This window comes from Hordeum vulgare, chromosome 1H (assembly GCF_904849725.1).
Source record: "Hordeum vulgare subsp. vulgare chromosome 1H, MorexV3_pseudomolecules_assembly, whole genome shotgun sequence".
NCBI classification, from domain to species: domain Eukaryota; kingdom Viridiplantae; phylum Streptophyta; class Magnoliopsida; order Poales; family Poaceae; genus Hordeum; species Hordeum vulgare.
The window spans coordinates 422518559-422537552 of NC_058518.1; positions in this window are offsets into that span (position 1 = coordinate 422518559).

The window sequence follows — 18994 nt, forward strand, 5'->3', positions numbered from 1 at the left end:
TGTTGCTGCGCTGCGCTACCGAAGAAGATCTCTTGCTCACGACGTTGCGAACCGAGGGGAAGAGCTCCCCTGCTACAGCTACCTCTCTACACCACCCTGATCGAGGAGATGCACGCACACAACCTACTGGCTCTAACGATCAGCACACAGAGGATCACAAGACCCCATCTCGGATCTAGGCGAACCAGGGAGGAAGAAGAAGGGGGTGATGTCCTCACCTAGGGAAGAAGAGGGGGAGCCGATCGGGAAGGAGGAGCGTCGGAGGGGAAGAAGGCCGTCGACGAAGAAGTTCTTGCACTGCAGAACCAAAGGAGAGGAAGGAGACACCGCGGGCACGTCCTTGACGGGCTCGGGGTCGTCGGTGTGGCCGATCTCCGGGGCTTCTAGCGCCGGGAATGGATCGCAGGGATCCACCCCGAGCTCCCGGACATGGCGACGGCGGCGAACGGAGGCGGGGGCGCGACGGTCGCCGGCGATGGCCTTCTGTTCTACTGGCTACTCCTTCCACTGCCTTACCTGACAGAGGAGAGGGGGAGAGAGATGGGGAACGAGATGGTGCGGTGCGAGACGGGAGGGAAGGAGGAACCCTAGATGAGGGAAGAGGGCATGGACGCCAACACGCTTAAAAGGGGGACCTCGACGTTGCTGCTCACGGCGTCAACTCCCCTCTCTCTCTCTCGTTCTGACGGAAAGGAACACGCGCGGGGAGGAGTGATGGCGTCAGGAAGGAGGGGGCTGCTCGCGTGGGCTCCTAGCGCCGGGAGGGAGAGCAGCTGGGCCAGCAAAGTGGAAGGAAGCCCACGGCGACCACTATAAGAAAGGCCCCAATGGCCTTTCCCAAATAAAAGAAACACCAGAAGAATAAGAAATAAAACAAATAATCTGGTGGGAGTAAACTTAAAAGGAGAAATCCCCTGGTCATAGAAAAATATGACCTAAATTAAAATAATAAGAACAAGATTTTTAGAGTAGACAAATATTTTACAAAACAACATTAAGTTTGTTGTTTTGTGTCATTGCCACCTGTATAAATCACTCTCAAAAATCACCAAACTAGCATATCTACACACTCACCTCAATCCCTAAACACAAGACATTTTAGAACCACTCTTGAGAAGATGAAATTTGAACATGAGATAATAGGAGGGAAAATGATTTTAAATAGCAAAGAGCTTTGAAAAATACTTAGCACTCACTCCTACCCATCACACACCAACATCACACGCATCACACAAGATAATGCCATACCACAACATCACACCTAGCAAGATCACATGCAATCATAACATGACATAGAAACATAAGGTATGGCAAGGTTGGTATGGCATGGATGCATGCATGCAAAAGCAAAATAGAAGGTGTCACATGAAATCATATATGCATAGAAACTCTCATGACAAAGTCAAGGTGGTCCCACATGGAAGGTTACAAAAGGGAAAGTCCTACACTTGGGGCATTACAAACTCTCCCACATTACAAAGAAGATCTCGACCTCGAGATCTAAGACTAAAAGAAATCGGGAAATTCGGAACGGAGGTGATCCTCGCGTTCCCACGTAGCCTCTTGATCGGAATGGTGTGACCACTGCACTTTGAGAAACTTCACAGACTTGTTACGGGTCTTGCGCTCAGTCGCCTCGAGAACCGCAACTGGATGCTCGCGATAAGAAAGGTCAGGCTGGAGGTCGATATCTTGAAGATGCATAGTGCGCTCGGGGTTCTTGAAACACCTCCGAAGCTGAGAAACATGGAACACATCATGGACATTTGCAAAGGTTGCCGGAAGCTCGAGCTGGTACGCGAGGTCGCCCCTCTTGCCAACCACTCTGAACGGACCAACGAAATGAGGCGCAAGCTTGCCTTTGATGCCAAAACGCTGCATACCCTTCATAGGCGACACCTTGAGATAGACAAAATCATCAAGCTCATACGACATGTCACGGTGCTTGCTATCGTAATAGCTCTTCTGATGGGACTGAGTTGCTCTGAGGTTGTCGCGAATGATCCGACACATCTCCTCAGCTTCTTCTATCATATCATTGCCAAGGATCTGACGCTCGCCTGTCTGGGACCAGTTGAGCGGAGTACGACACTTCCTGCCATAGAGAATTTCGAACGGAGCCTTGCCAGAACTAGCTTGATAACTGTTGTTATACGAGAACTCCGTGAAAGGCAGACAATCTTCCCACTTCATGCCAAAAGAGGTGACACAGGCTCTGAGCATGTCCTCAAGAACTTGATTTACTCTCTCCACTTGCCACTAGTGTGAGGATGGAACGCTGTGCTGAAGCGAATCTTCGTGCCCATAGCAGACTGAAAAGAGTCCCAGAACTTGGAAGTGAAGATACTCCCGCGATCTGATGAGATCATCATAGGTACACCGTGCAACGAGACAATCCTCGAGGTGTACAACTCTGCCAGCTGAGCTGCTGAAATGGACTCCTTGACTGCAAGGAAATGCGCCACTTTACTCAATTTGTCGATGACGATGAAGATAGCATCGTTGCCCTTCTTGGACTTCGGAAACCCTGTGACGAAGTCCATCTCAATGTGATCGAACTTCCACTCGGGAATCGGCAAAGGCTGCAAGAGGCCCGCTGGTCTTTGATGTTCTGCTTTCACCCTTCGACATACATCACATTCATTAACGAATTGCGCAATTTCCCGCTTCATACGGGTCCACCAGAAAGTCTGCTTCAAGTCGTGGTACATCTTGGAACTTCCAGGATGAATAGAAAGCAGAGAGTTATGAGCTTCTTCCATGATCACCTTCCTGAGATCACCTTTCAGGACGACAAGGCGGTCCTCGAAAAACAAAGTGTCCCAGGCATCCACAGTGAAACACTTATACTTGGGAAGACTCTTTCCCACGCCAATCTTGACCTTCTTCACCATAGTATCAAGTAGCTGAGCTGCTCTGACCTGATCTTCCAAGGTAGGAGAGATCTGAAGGCTCGCAAGAAAACCCTGAGGAACCAGCTGAAGATTGAGCTTCCTGAAAGACTTAGAAACACCCGGCTGGAGAGGTTGCAGAATCAGACTGTTGCAATTTGCTTTCCTGCTCAATGCATCTACCACAACATTTGCCTTGCCTGGCGTGTACTCAACACTCGGATTAAAATCCTGGAGCATTTCCACCCAACGTGTTTGCCGAAGATTCAAGTTAGGCTGAGTGAAGATATACTTGAGGCTCTTGTGATCGGTGAAAACTTCAACCTTACGCTCCAACAAGAGATGTCTCCAAGTCATCAAGGCGTGCACAACAGCTGCTAGCTCGAGATCGTGCACATGATAGTTCTTCTCCGCAGGCTTCAGCTTCCTGGAGGTATAAGCAACCACCTTCCTATCTTGCATCAAGACTGCACCAAAACCCTGGAGAGAAGCATCGCAAAAGACCTGGTACGGCTTGGAATCATCCGGAGGAGCCAATACCGGAGTGGAGGTAAGCTTCTCTTTGAGTGTATCGAAAGCCAGTTGACACTCTGGAGACCACACATACTTGACACCCTTCTGAAGAAGACTAGAGAGCGGCTTGGCGATTTTGGAGAAGTTCTCAACGAATCTTCTGCAATATCCGGCAAGACCGAGAAAGCTTCGAAGCTGCTTCACATTCTGCGGAGGTTCCCATTCAACAATGGCTTGAACCTTGGACGGGTCAAGCTTAATGCCCTCGGCAGAGATAATATGCCCAAGATAAACCACTTCTTTCAGCCAGAACTCGCACTTGGAAAACTTGGCATACAGCTTGTATTCTCTCAGTTTATCAAGCACCAACCTGAGATGTTTCTCATGTTCTTCCTCATCCTCAGAGAACACCAGAATGTCATCGAGATAGAGCAAGACAAACTCATTCTTGAATGGCGAGAAAATATAGTTCATCAATCGGCAAAAAGTCGGAGGAGCATTAGCCAGACCAAAAGACATGACCGTATACTCATACGAGCCAAAACTGGTCCTGAATGCCGTCTTCGGAATGTCTTCCTCGCGAATGCGAATCTGATGATAGCCCATTCTGAGATCAAGCCTGGAGAATACTTTAGCACCTTTCAACTGCTCGAACAACTCATTTATGTTCGGAAGTGGGTATTTGTTCTTGATTGTCTTCTTGTTAAATGGGCGGTAATCGACACACAGCCGTTCCGTACCATCCTTCTTCTTGACAAACAGAACACCACATCCCCACGGAGACGAGCTTGGTCTGATCAAACCCAAACGCTCCTGCTCATCGAGTTGCCTCTTGAGTTCCTTCAACTCTTCTGGACCCAGCTTGTACGGCCGTTTGCACAATGGCTCTGTGCCTGGCTCAAGCTCAATGATGAACTCCACTTCGCGATGCGGAGGCATGCCTGGCAGCTCTTCAGGAAACACATCTTGATATTCGCAGACTACTGGAACTTGCTCAATGGGATTGATCTCACCCTTTTCATTCAAGGAGAACAAGCGGATTGTGTCATCGCGCGCCGCGAATATAATCACATCCTCCGAAGAGTGGGTAAGTTTCACTTCTTTAGCTTCACAATCAATTGATGCCTTATTCATGGCCAACCAGTCCATACCAAGGATCAAATCAATGTCGGACTTTCCCAAGACATACGGAGAGACTAGGAAAGCATAATTGTCCATCTTGATAGAAACATCCGGAGCAAACCAACGAGAACTTATAAGCATGCCCGGAGAAACAATATCGAAAGACCTGGCCAACTCTTGAAGATGGAAATCGTGCTTTGCCGCAAACGGATAAGACAAGAAAGAATGCGATGCACCAGAATCAAACAAGACTTTAGCAGGAAAATCATTGACTAGGGATTACCCATGATCACATCCGATGAATTTTCTGCCTCAGCTGCATTCACCATGTTGACTCGAGCTGATCTGGGGTTGAACTTCACAAGAGCGTTGCTAGGAGGTTTGCCTGGAGGAGGAGGCAGTAGACGGAGTTGAGAAGTGCATTTGTTGGCATAGTGACCCTTCTGCCCACATTAGTGACAAGTGACATCTGCTGACTGCCGGAACTGAATCTGAGGAGGCCCTTGCTTCTGATGCTGATATCTCTGCTGGAAGCCAGGGTTGGGTGGGTGGGAAGAACCACGTCCATCTGAGTGCTTCGGCTGCTGAGAGTGCCGAGGAGGAGGAGGAGAAACCCAAAACCTCTGTTGCTTCTGAACCACCTGAGTCGAGGAAGAGCTGGAATCTCTGAAACATTTCTTGGAGTTCTCCACCCTAAGCAAGGCTGCCTCTTCCCTGAGAGCTAAGTTATAAAATTTGTCAAACTCCTCAGGATCATGCAAAGCGAGTGATAACTGCAAATCCTCCTTCAAGCCACCCCTGAACTGGTATATCTTGCTCTTCTGATCCGGAACATCCTGCAGCGCGTAACGGGCCAGCTCGTGGAACTCGACATTGTACTTGTACACAGAATTGCTGCCCTGCTTCAAGCGCCTGAACTTCTCACGCATCTCCTCAACAAAACTGGAAGGGATGTAGTGGGACCTGAAATCACGACAAAACTCGTCCCAAGACATCACCCTGCCACCTCTGGAGTCCTTAAGCTGCTGCCACCAAATAGAAGCCTGCCCCTTCAACTGGAATGTTGCAAACTTGACATAGTCCTCTGGACGCACATTGCTACACTCGAAATGCTTGTTCATATCACGGATCCAATCTTCCGCATCAAACGGCTGGTCGCAAGAAGTGAACGTCTTAGGCTGATTTGACAGGAACTGACTCAGACTGGCGAAGTGATTGCCACCCTGCTGGAAATTGCCCTGCTGATGATTGGCTCTCTCCTGGATCAACTGCAACAGCATCTGAGTGTTTGCATTGGTAGCTGCCATCATCGCCTGCCATGCCTCTGCAGGAGGAGGCGGCGATGGTGGCGGAGGAGGAGGTGGAGGCGGCATATCCTCGCGCGCTGGGGTGTGACGAGTTGGTGGAGCCATCCTGAAGACGGACAGCATATTAGACCACAGAATAATTGAAGATAAGCTGAATCAAAAGACAGAATATCTGAATAGAATTTAGCATTGCACTCGAACAACATAGCAAGAGTGCATCCTCAAAGTGACAAACGACAAAATTCCGATAAGGGCCACTGCAAACAAGTGTGAGCTAGAACTGCTCGGAACAAACATATGATCAAGATTTCCCCAAACCTCAATCAAGCGTCTGTAGGAAGATAGTCCTATAAGAAACTACTAGATATCCCACCTCTGAATTCCCGAAATAACTGGTTATGCAATCAGGTACACGGATACAAGGAGTATTTCACACAACTCCTACACTAACCCGTCACCTGTATCACATCCTTCAACACACGACCAGCATCTCAGAAAGTGATCCTGAACACCTACCTACGACATTCATAACCCCACCGTGTTCCCGATCGAAGAGAGATCTTCGAAGGGACAGTCACGGTTACGCACACAGTTGGCATTTTTATTAGTTTATGTTTAAGTTCTCTAATACCAGATGTTAACAAAATATTCCAAGTTGCCACATAACCGCGGGCACGGCTTTCCGAAATATTAAACCCTACAGGGGTGCTCCAACTAGTCCATCACAAACGAACACAGGCCGCAAAGGCATCCTCTATCACGAATCTCGTGATCTCGTCGGATTCCTTAGAGAAAAACCTCAACTCTGGGTGAAACCAAAGCTTCACTGGGATTCCTATACGCAAGATATACCGCTAAGGTAAGGCGAGGCTAGCAGGACCTCCCGACGTGTCGACGACCCTGATAAGAGCCGCGTATCTCAGTCTCAGGACACGCCGGATGAGTCACACTACATGTATACCAAACCTCAGGTTGCCCTGTGGTGGCCCCATAGTCTGCCCAGTTTGGACCAACACTCATGAGGAGCACTGGCCCGGGTTGTTGATTAAAGATCCTCGGGGTAGCTATTCCCTATGCAGTTTATTATTAAGTGATTAGCAAATTAACACCAAAGTTGGGTCCTGCCGGAAAAGTCTTAGCACTACGCGATTTATCAAGGGGGTCCCCATAACAACCCCAAACGTGTTAGGAGCGATCATTATGGAATCAAACACCGGTAAACGGTAACTAAGGCGCCAATAACGGAACAAGACACCCGGCAAAAGGCTAGGCCTCCCGTCATTTACCAAGTATATAGGTGCATTAATTAAATAACAGAATTTAATACAATGATATCAAGCTCATGCCACCACATGGGTTTAAAACACCTGCAACTAACAATGCTAACATTAGTAGCTGAGCAAGCCTACCTAGCCATGCAAGTTTGCTAGGAAAGAGTACGGTGTTTAGGCTCATGGCATATGAAGATGCAATTTAATTTCAGTGGTAGGGAGCGAGCAATATGACATGGAATCGAAACTAACATAACAAGTCTAGAGATGGAATCAAGGTCATATCATCTTGCCTGTGATATCCTCAGCTTGGAATGGTTCTGGATCGTTCTGCACGTACTCTCCTGACTCCACGTATTCGATCTCCGCTCCCAGTGCTACCCAACATAAGAATAACAGCCAATGAACAGCAGCACCACAAAATGCAACAATCACATGATGCATGAGATGAAAGTTGAGCATGCACCACTATTTCTATTACTAGCACAAGCAAAATAAGCTAAAGCAAGTTTCTGGACAGAACCTTGCACTAAACTATTTGGACATGCATGGGAATGTCATGAACAGATGCAGCTCGTAAAAATGGTGCAAAACCATATAAATTACATTGCAAACGGAGCTACGGATCAACGGAAATCAACGAAACAAGATATGAAGCTCTACGTGAAAGATTCAACACCACACACACAATTGGCACAAATCTGGTATTCCCAGGTTGCCAAGACATGTAATAACCCAACATGAATGAAATGGAACAAGGTAGAACACCACAACATCAATTAAACTCAAACTTACAACAAAATGGCAAAACAACATAATCTGCCAGTTTCTGCATCTTAGCTGTTTGGGAGCAACATGCCACATAGCTACAGGTCTTCAAACATGACAAATAATATATGTGGCTGTTGCCAACCAATAACAATACAAGCCCCAGCAAGAATCACAGCAAAAAGAATTAAACTCTAGAAGATACAAGGCCACAAACTTTCCCAAAACCATCAGACCTCAGGGACTTAGTGAAAATTCCTGCACCTGAGTTTCTGTTCCTGTTCTGAAGCTTTTTGACAGCACTCAAAATACAACCTACTGGACTCCAAATGACTTGAAAATTTACAGTAAGATTCACAAACATATCAGGTTCAAAATACTAGCACTGAACCAAGGGCAGTTCTCAACAGAATGACCAGCACATCCTCATCTACAGGGGACGAAAATGTTTCCAGCATCCCAGACTTAGTGAAATTTTCAGAGTTCAAAAATCTGGAATTTTCCAGCCACATGCCCACTTTGTCTAGGCTTGGTTTGCACACACATGTCACCAAGAGGTATTTGACACCACCGTGGTGTTAATCACAAACCCCTTCTATTAACACAAAAAAAATCCATGCCCTTGGGCTCCTCCTATACCATGGAATCAAGGACCAAACTTCCCACAAAACTGTAAATGCCACTCCATAAGATATTCTTCTAAGATGACAACTACATAGGTGAGTTTCATGTGCACAATGACAAAGTGACATGGGGGTTTGAACCCCATCTTTGTGTCATGCACATCAACAACACCCACTCATATATCACAATATCACTAGCATCAAGCCCAACTAAATATAAATTTTATGCTAACAAGAGAGTTTGCACACCCTCACATATGGGCATGTGATGGTACACACTCTCACATGCATTACTAGGATCACCCTAGGAATCATGTCATCCTCAAGGTGCAACCCCCACAACAATCTACCCTAGCTTCACTAGTAAGCTCCACCTTCACATGCTATCATAGATAGCCACCTAGTGCATCACATCACATCAAATACATGTGGTGAGGGGGAGGCATCCACACCCCACTAAATCTATGCAAGCAATTAAAACTACAAGATCAACTTAGCCCACACTAAAACTCAAAAACTGGGGCTATACATGATTAACTAGTGCTACTTCCACACCTTAAAGCACAACACACACCACTAGCAAAGCAACTAGAATCATCCCCTATCAAGGGTAACTTCACATCACAAAGGTGCAACCACCATAAGCATCACAAGGGTAGCAACATCATCTATCACCACTTAGTGTGCAAAACACACACACAACTAAGTCCACCCTAACTATACTAGCAGGAACAGAAATAATACACCACTGTGTATAAGAGTTAGCTAAACAGGAGAATTAACAAAACTAACAAGCCACTTTGTAAGTATTGGAAAAACAGAAATAGAGTAGGCAAAAAAAAAGAAAAGAAAGCAAAAAAAAGAAACAGAGGCTCCTGGGAATCGAACCCAGAACCTCTGGTTCTAGCAACAGCATCACACCACTACACCACTGTCATCTAGTCGACAGGATAGAGGAAGGAAACAGTGTAAGCTGATTCACTGATCACTGTGCAAAGAAATAGCAAAATAAAAAGAGGCCGAGGGGGGGATCGAACCCACGCCCTCTCATCAGGCACAAACAAGGAACAACCACTGGGCTACGATGTGGTTACTAGCAGAGCGGGGGAACTCAAACAGAACAGCTAACGGGAAATCGCCCTCTATCTACCGAGAATGCCAGCGACAGAGAGCCTGACGGGTTACTCTTGCCGGCGTTGTTTTTGCTGCGCTGCGCTACCAAAGAAGAGCTCTTGCTCACGACGTTGCGAACCGAGGGGAAGAGCTCCCCTGCTACAGCTACCTCTCTACACCACCCTGACCGAGGAGATGCACGCACACAACCTACTGGCTCTAACGATCAGCACAGAGAGGATCACAAGACCCCATCTCGGATCTAGGAAAACCAGGGAGGAAGAAGAAGGGGGGGTGACGTCCTCACCTAGGGAAGAAGAGGGGGCGCCGATCGGGAAGGAGGAGCGTCAGAGGGGAAGAAGGCCGTCGACGAAGAAGTTCTTGCACTGCAGAACCGAAGGAGAGGAAGGAGACACCGCGGGCACGTCCTTGACGGGCTCGGGGTCGTCGGTGTGGCCGATCTCCAGGGCTTCTAGCGCCGGGAATGGATCGCAGGGATCCACCCCGAGCGCCCGGACATGGCGACGGCGGTGAACGGAGGCGGGGGCGCGACGGTCGCCGGCGATGGCCTTCTGTTCTACTGGCTACTCCTTCCACTGCCTTACCTGACAGAGGAGAGGGGGAGAGAGATGGGGAACGAGATGGTGGCGGCGCGAGATGGGAGGGAAGGAGGAACCCTAGATGAGGGAAGAGGGCACGGACGCCAACGCGCTTAAAAGGGGGACCTCGACGTTGCTGCTCACGGCGTCAACTCCCCTCTCTCTCTCTTGTTCTGACGGAAAGGAACACGCGCGGGGAGGAGTGACGGCGTCAGGAAGGAGGGGGCTGCTGGCGTGGGCTCCTAGTGCCGGGAGGGAGAGCAGCTGGGCCAGTAAAGTGGAAGGAAGCCCACGGCGACCACTATAAGAAAGGCCCTAGTGGCCTTTGTTGGAATTATGCCCTAGAGGCAATAATAAAAGTATAGTTATTATTATAATTCCTGTATCAAGATAATAGTTTATTGTCCATGCTATAATTGTATTGAATGAAGACTCATTTGCATGTGTGGATACATAGACAAAACACCGTCCCTAGCATGCCTCTAGTTGGCTAGCCAGTTGATCGATGATAGTCATTGTCTTCTGATTATGAACAAGGTGTTGTTGCTTGATAACTGGATCACGTCATTGGGAGAATCACGTGATGGACTAGACCCAAACTAATAGACGTAGCATGTTGATCGTGTCATTTTGTTGCTACTGTTTTCTGCGTGTCAAGTATTTATTCCTATGACCATGAGATCATATAACTCACTGACACCGGAGGAATGCCTTGTGTGTATCAAACGTCGCAACGTAACTGGGTGACTATAAAGATGCTCTACAGGTATCTCCGAAGGTGTTAGTTGAGTTAGTATGGATCAAGACTGGGATTTGTCACTCCGTATGACGGAGAGGTATCTCGGGGCCCACTCGGTAATACAACATCACACACGAGCCTTGCAAGCAATGTAACTTAGTGTAAGTTGCGGGATCTTGTATTACGGAACGAGTAAAGAGACTTGCCGGTAAACGAGATTGAAATAGGTATGCGGATACTGACGATCGAATCTCGGGCAAGTAACATACCGAAGGACAAAGGGAATGACATACGGGATTATACGAATCCTTGGCACTGAGGTTCAAACGATAAGATCTTCGTAGAATATGTAGGATCCAATATGGGCATCCAGGTCCCGATATTGGATATTGACCGAGGAGTCTCTCGGGTCATGTCTACATAGTTCTCGAACCCGCAGGGTCTGCACACTTAAGGTTCGACGTTGTTTTATGCGTATTTGAGTTATATGGTTGGTTACCGAATGTTGTTCGGGGTCCCGGATGAGATCACGGACGTCACGAGGGTTTCCGGAATGGTCCGGAAACGAAGATTGATATATAGGATGACCTCATTTGATTACCGGAAGGTTTTCGGAGTTACCGGGAATGTACCGGGAATGACGAATGGGTTCCGGGAGTTCACCGGAGGGGGGCAACCCACTCCGGGGAAGCCCATAGGCATTTGGGGGGGTCACACCAGCCCTTAGTGGGCTGGTGGGACAGCCCACCAATCCCCTATGCGCGAAGAAAGAAAAATCAAAGGAAAGAAAAAAAGGAGGAAGAAGTGGGAAAGGGGAAGGACTCCCTCCCACCAAACCAAGTAGGACTCGGTTTGGGGGGGGAGAGTCCTCCCCCCTGGCTCGGCCGACCCCTTGGGGATCCCTTGGACCCCAAGGCAAGGTCCCCCTCCCTCCTCCTATATATATGAGGCTTTTAGGGCAGATTTGAGACGACTTTCTCACGGCTGCCCGACCACATACCTCCATAGTTTTTCCTCTAGATCGCGTTTCTGCGGAGCTCGGGCGGAGCCCTGCTGAGACGAGATCATCACCAACCTCCGGAGCGCCGTCACGCTGCCGGATAACTCTTCTACCTCTCCGTCTCTCTTGCTGGATCAAGAAGGCCGAGATCATCGTCGAGCTGTACGTGTGCTGAACGCGGAGGTGCCGTCCGTTCGGTACTAGATCGTGGGACTGATCGCGGGATTGTTCGCGGGGCGGATCGAGGGACGTGAGGACGTTCCACTACATCAACCGCGTTCTCTAACGCTTCTGCTGTACGATCTACAAGGGTACGTAGATCACTCATCCCCTCTCGTAGATGGACATCACCATGATAGGTCTTCGTGCGCGTAGGAAAATTTTTGTTTCCCATGCGACGTTCCCCAACAGTGGCATCATGAGCTAGGTTCATGCGTAGATGTCTTCTCGAGTAGAACACAAAAGGTTTTGTGGGCGGTGATGTGCATTTTGCTGCCCTCCTTAGTCTTTTCTTGATTCCGCGGTATTGTTGGATTGAAGCGGCTTGGACCGACATTACTCGTACGCTTACGAGAGACTGGTTTCATCGCTACGAGTAACCCCGTTGCTCAAAGATGACTGGCAAGTGTCGGTTTCTCCAACTTTAGTTGAATCGGATTTGACCGAGGAGGTCCTTGGATGAGGTTAAATAGCAACTCATATATCTCCGTTGTGGTGTTTGCGTAAGTAAGATGCGATCCTACTAGATACCCTTGGTCACCACGTAAAACATGCAACAACAAAATTAGAGGACGTCTAACTTGTTTTTGCAGGGTATGATTGTGATGTGATATGGCCAACGATGTGATGTGATATATTGGATGTATGAGATGATCATGTTGTAATAGAAATATCGACTTGCATGTCGATGGTACGGCAACCGGCAGGAGCCATAGGGTTGTCTTTATACTAACATATGTGCTTGCAGATGCGTTTACTATTTTGCTAGGATGTAGCTTTAGTAGTAATAGCATAAGTAGCACGACAACCACGATGGCAACACGTTGATGGATGATCATGATGTGGCGCCGGTGACAAGAAGATCGTGCCGGTGCTTTGGTGATGGAGATCAAGAAGCACGTGATGATGGCCATATCATGTCACTTATGAATTGCATGTGATGTTAATCCTTTTTGCACCTTATTTTGCTTAGTACGACGGTAGCATTATGAGGTGATCTCTCACTAAAATTTCAAGACGAAATTGTGTTCTCCCCGACTGTGCACCGTTGCTACAGTTCGTCGTTTCGAGACACCACGTGATGATCGGGTGTGATAGACTCAACGTTCACATACAACGGGTGCAAAACAGTTGCGCACGCGGAACACTCGGGTTAAGCTTGACGAGCCTAGCATGTGCAGACATGGCCTCGGAACACATGAGACCGAAAGGTCGATCATGAATCATATAGTTGATATGATTAGCATAGGGATGCTTACCACTGAAACTACTCTCGACTCACGTGATGATCGGACTTGGGATAGTGTAAGTGGATCATGAACCACTCAAATGACTAGAGAGATGTACTTTTTGAGTGGGAGTTTAGCATATAATTTGATTAAGTTGAACTCTAATTATCTTGAACATAGTCTAAGTCCACTTTGAATATATTTGTGTTGTAGATCATGGCTCACGCAAGTGTCATCCTGAATTTTAATACGTTCCTAGAGAAAGCTAAGTTGAAAGATGATGGAAGCAACTTTGTAGACTGGGCTCATAATCTTAAGCTAATCTTACAAGCTGGAAAGAAGGATTATGTCCTTAATGCTGCGCTAGGAGATGAACCACCCGCTACGGCTGATCAGGATGTTAAGAACGCTTGGTTAGCGCGTAAGGAGGACTACTCAATAGTTCAATGTGCAGTCTTGTATGGCTTAGAACCGGGACTTCAACGTCGCTTTGAGCGTCATGGAGCATTTGAGATGTTCCAGGAGTTGAAGTTTATCTTTCAGAAGAACGCCCGGATCGAGAGGTATGAGACCTCCGATAAATTCTATGCTTGCAAGATGGAGGAAAACTCGTCTGTCAGTGAACATGTGCTCAAAATGTCTGGGTACTCAAACCGTCTAGCTGAACTGGGGATTGAACTCCCGCAAGAAGCTATCACTGACAGAATCCTTCAATCACTGCCGCCAAGCTACAAAGGCTTTGTGTTGAACTACAACATGCAAGGGATGAACAAGTCTCCCGGCGAGTTGTTTGCGATGCTGAAAGTCGCAGAGTCTGAACTCGGTAAAGAGCATCAAGTGTTGATGGTGAGCAAGACCACTAGTTTCAAGAGAAACGGCAAAGGCAAGAAGGGCAATTCGAAGAAGAGCGGCAAGCCTGTTGCCAATCCGCCGAAGAAACCCAAGGCTGGACCTAAGCCTGAAACAGAGTGCTTCTATTGCAAGGGTATGGGTCACTGGAAGCGCAATTGCCCCAAGTATCTGGCAGATAAGAAGGCGGGCAAAGAAAAATCAGGTATATTTGATATACATGTTATTGATGTGTACTTAACTGGCTCTCGTAGTAGTGCCTGGGTATTTGATACCGGTTCTGTTGCTCATATTTGCAACTCGAAACAGGAACTGCGGAATAAGCGAAGGCTGGCGAAAGACGAAGTGACGATGCGCGTAGGAAACGGTTCCAAGGTTGATGCAATCGCCGTCGGCACAGTGTCACTTCAACTACCATCGGGATTAGTGATGAACTTAAATCATTGTTATTTAGTGCCTGCGTTGAGCATGAACATTATATCTGGATCTTGTTTATTGCGAGACGGTTACTCTTTTAAGTCTGAGAATAATGGTTGTTCTATTTCTATGAGTAACATCTTTTATGGTCATGCACCAAATGTGAGAGGATTGTTCATATTGAATCTTGATAGCAATACACATATACATAACATTGAGACCAAAAGAGTTAGAGTAAACAATGATAGCGCCATATTTTTGTGGCACTGCCGCTTGGGTCATATTGGTGTAAAGCGCATGAAGAAACTCCATGCTGATGGACTTTTGGAGTCACTTGACTTTGATTCACTTGACACGTGCGAACCATGCCTTATGGGCAAGATGACTAAGACTCCGTTCTCTGGAACAATGGAGCTTGCAAGTGACTTGTTGGAAATCATACATACCGATGTGTGTGGGTCGATGAGCGTGGAGGCGCGCGGCGGATATCGTTATTTTCTCACCTTCACTGACGATTTAAGTAGATATGGTTATGTCTACTTGATGAAGCACAAGTCTGAAACTTTTGAAAAGTTCAAGCAATTTCAGAGTGAAGTGGAAAATCATCGTAACAAGAAGATCAAGTTCCTACGGTCTGATCGTGGGGGTGAATATCTGAGTTTCGAGTTTGGTTCTCACTTAAGACAATGTGGAATTGTTTCGCAGTTAACACCGCCTGGAACACCACAGCGTAATGGTGTGTCCGAACGTCGTAATCGTACTTTGTTAGAAATGGTGCGATCTATGATGTCTCTTACTGATTTGCCGTTATCGTTTTGGGGTTATGCATTAGAAACAGCTGCATTCACTTTAAATAGGGCACCATCGAAATCCGTTGAGACGACACCATACGAACTTTGGTATGGCAAAAGGCCAAAGTTGTCGTTTCTTAAAGTTTGGGGATGTGATGCTTATGTCAAAAAGCTTCAGCCTGAAAAGCTGGAACCCAAAGCGGAAAAGTGCGTCTTCATAGGTTACCCAAAAGAGACAGTTGGGTACACCTTCTATCTCAAATCCGAGGGCAAAGTGTTTGTTGCTAAGAACGGAACTTTTCTCGAGAAGGAGTTTCTCTCGAGAGAATTGAGTGGGAGGAAGATAGAACTTGACGAGGTTGTCGAACCTCTCATCCCTCTGGATGGTGGCGCAGGGCAAGGGGAAACCTCTGTCATTGCGACGCCGGTTGAGGAGGAAGTTAATGATGATGATCATGAAACTCCAGTTCAAGTTTCTGTTGAACCACGCAGGTCGACGAGATCACGCGCTGCTCCAGAGTGGTACGGTAATCCCGTCTTATCAATCATGTTGTTAGACAACAATGAACCTGCAAATTATGAAGAAGCAATGGTGGGCCCAGATTCCAACAAATGGCTAGAAGCCATGAAATCCGAGATAGGATCCATGTATGAGAACAAAGTGTGGACTTTGGAGATGCTGCCTGAGGGCCGCAAGGCTATTCAGAACAAATGGATCTTTAAGAAGAAGACGGACGCTGACGGTAATGTGACCGTTTATAAAGCTCGACTTGTGGCAAAGGGTTTTTCACAAGTTCCAGGAATTGACTACGATGAGACTTTCTCTCCCGTAGCGATGCTTAAGTCCGTCAGAATCATGTTAGCAATAGCTGCATTTTTCGATTATGAAATCTGGCAGATGGATGTCAAAACGGCGTTCCTTAACGGTTTCCTTAAGGAAGAGTTGTATATGATGCAACCCGAAGGTTTTGTCGATCCTAAAAATGCTGACAAGGTGTGCAAGCTCCAGCGATCCATTTATGGACTGGTGCAAGCATCTCGGAGTTGGAACAAACGCTTTGATGAGGTGATCAAAGCATTTGGGTTTATACAAGTGGTTGGAGAATCTTGTATTTACAAGAAAGTGAGTGGGAGCTCTGTGGCGTTTCTAATATTGTATGTGGATGACATATTACTGATTGGAAACAACGTAGAGCTTTTGGAGAGCATAAAAGGTTACTTGAATAAAAGTTTCTCTATGAAGGACCTAGGAGAAGCTGCTTACATACTAGGCATTAAGATCTATAGGGATAGATCAAAACGCCTGATAGGACTTTCACAAAGCACGTACCTTGATAAAGTTTTGAAGAGGTTCAAAATGGAACAGTCTAAGAAAGGGTTCTTGCCAGTGTTACAAGGTACGAGATTGAGTAAGACTCAGTGCCCAGCGACTGATGAAGATAGAGAGCATATGCGCTCCGTCCCCTATGCTTCAGCCATAGGCTCTATCATGTATGCAATGCTGTGCACTAGACCGGATGTTAGCCTGGCCATAAGTATGGCAGGTAGGTTCCAGAGTAATCCAGGAGTGGATCACTGGACGGCGGTCAAGAATATCCTGAAGTACCTGAAAAGGACTAAGGAGATGTTTCTCGTGTATGGAGGTGACGAAGAGCTCGCCGTAAAAGGTTACGTCGATGCAAGCTTTGACACAGATCCGGACGACTCTAAGTCGCAAACCGGATACGTATTTATTCTTAATGGGGGTGCAGTAAGCTGGTGCAGTTCCAAGCAAAGCGTCGTAGCAGATTCTACATGTGAAGCAGAGTACATGGCTGCCTCGGAGGCGGCTAAGGAGGGTGTCTGGATGAAGCAGTTCATGACGGATCTTGGAGTGGTGCCAAGTGCACTGGATCCAATAACCTTGTTCTGTGACAACACTGGTGCCATTGCCTTAGCAAAGGAACCAAGGTTTCACAAGAAAACCAGACACATCAAACGACGCTTCAACCTCATCCGCGACTACGTCGAGGAGGAGGACGTAAATATATGCAAAGTGCACACGGATCTGAATGTAGCAGACCCGCTGACTAAACCTCTTCCACGGCCAAAACATGATCGACACCAGAACTGTATGGGTGTTAGATTTATTACAATGTAATTCACATGGTGATATGAGGGCTGGATTATTGACTCTAGTGCAAGTGGGAGACTGTTGGAATTATGCCCTAGAGGCAATAATAAAAGTATAGTTATTATTATAATTCCTGTATCAAGATAATAGTTTATTGTCCATGCTATAATTGTATTGAATGAAGACTCATTTGCATGTGTGGATACATAGACAAAACACCGTCCCTAGCATGCCTCTAGTTGGCTAGCCAGTTGATCGATGATAGTCATTGTCTTCTGATTATGAACAAGGTGTTGTTGCTTGATAACTGGATCACGTCATTGGGAGAATCACGTGATGGACTAGACCCAAACTAATAGACGTAGCATGTTGATCGTGTCATTTTGTTGCTACTGTTTTCTGCGTGTCAAGTATTTATTCCTATGACCATGAGATCATATAACTCACTGACACCGGAGGAATGCCTTGTGTGTATCAAACGTCGCAACGTAACTGGGTGACTATAAAGATGCTCTACAGGTATCTCCGAAGGTGTTAGTTGAGTTAGTATGGATCAAGACTGGGATTTGTCACTCCGTATGACGGAGAGGTATCTCGGGGCCCACTCGGTAATACAACATCACACACGAGCCTTGCAAGCAATGTAACTTAGTGTAAGTTGCGGGATCTTGTATTACGGAACGAGTAAAGAGACTTGCCGGTAAACGAGATTGAAATAGGTATGCGGATACTGACGATCGAATCTCGGGCAAGTAACATACCGAAGGACAAAGGGAATGACATACGGGATTATACGAATCCTTGGCACTGAGGTTCAAACGATAAGATCTTCGTAGAATATGTAGGATCCAATATGGGCATCCAGGTCCCGCTATTGGATATTGACCGAGGAGTCTCTCGGGTCATGTCTACATAGTTCTCGAACCCGCAGGGTCCGCACACTTAAGGTTCGACGTTGTTTTATGCGTATTTGAGTTATATGGTTGGTTACCGAATGTTGTTCGGAGTCCCGGATGAGATCACGGACGTCACGAGGGTTTCCGGAATGGTCCGGAAACGAAGATTGATATATAGGATGACCTCATTTGATTACCGGAAGGTTTTTGGAGTTACCGGGAATGTACGGGGAATGACGAATGGGTTCCGGGAGTTCACCGGAGGGGGGCAACCCACTCCGGGGAAGCCCATAGGCATTTGGGGGGGTCACACCAGCCCTTAGTGGGCTGGTGGGACAGCCCACCAATCCCCTATGCGCGAAGAGAGAAAAATCAAAGGAAAGAAAAAAAAGAGGAAGAAGTGGGAAAGGGGAAGGACTCCCTCCCACCAAACCAAGTAGGACTCGGTTTGGGGGGGGGAGAGTCCTCCCCCCTGGCTCGGCCGACCCCTTGGGGATCCCTTGGACCCCAAGGCAAGGTCCCCCTCCCTCCTCC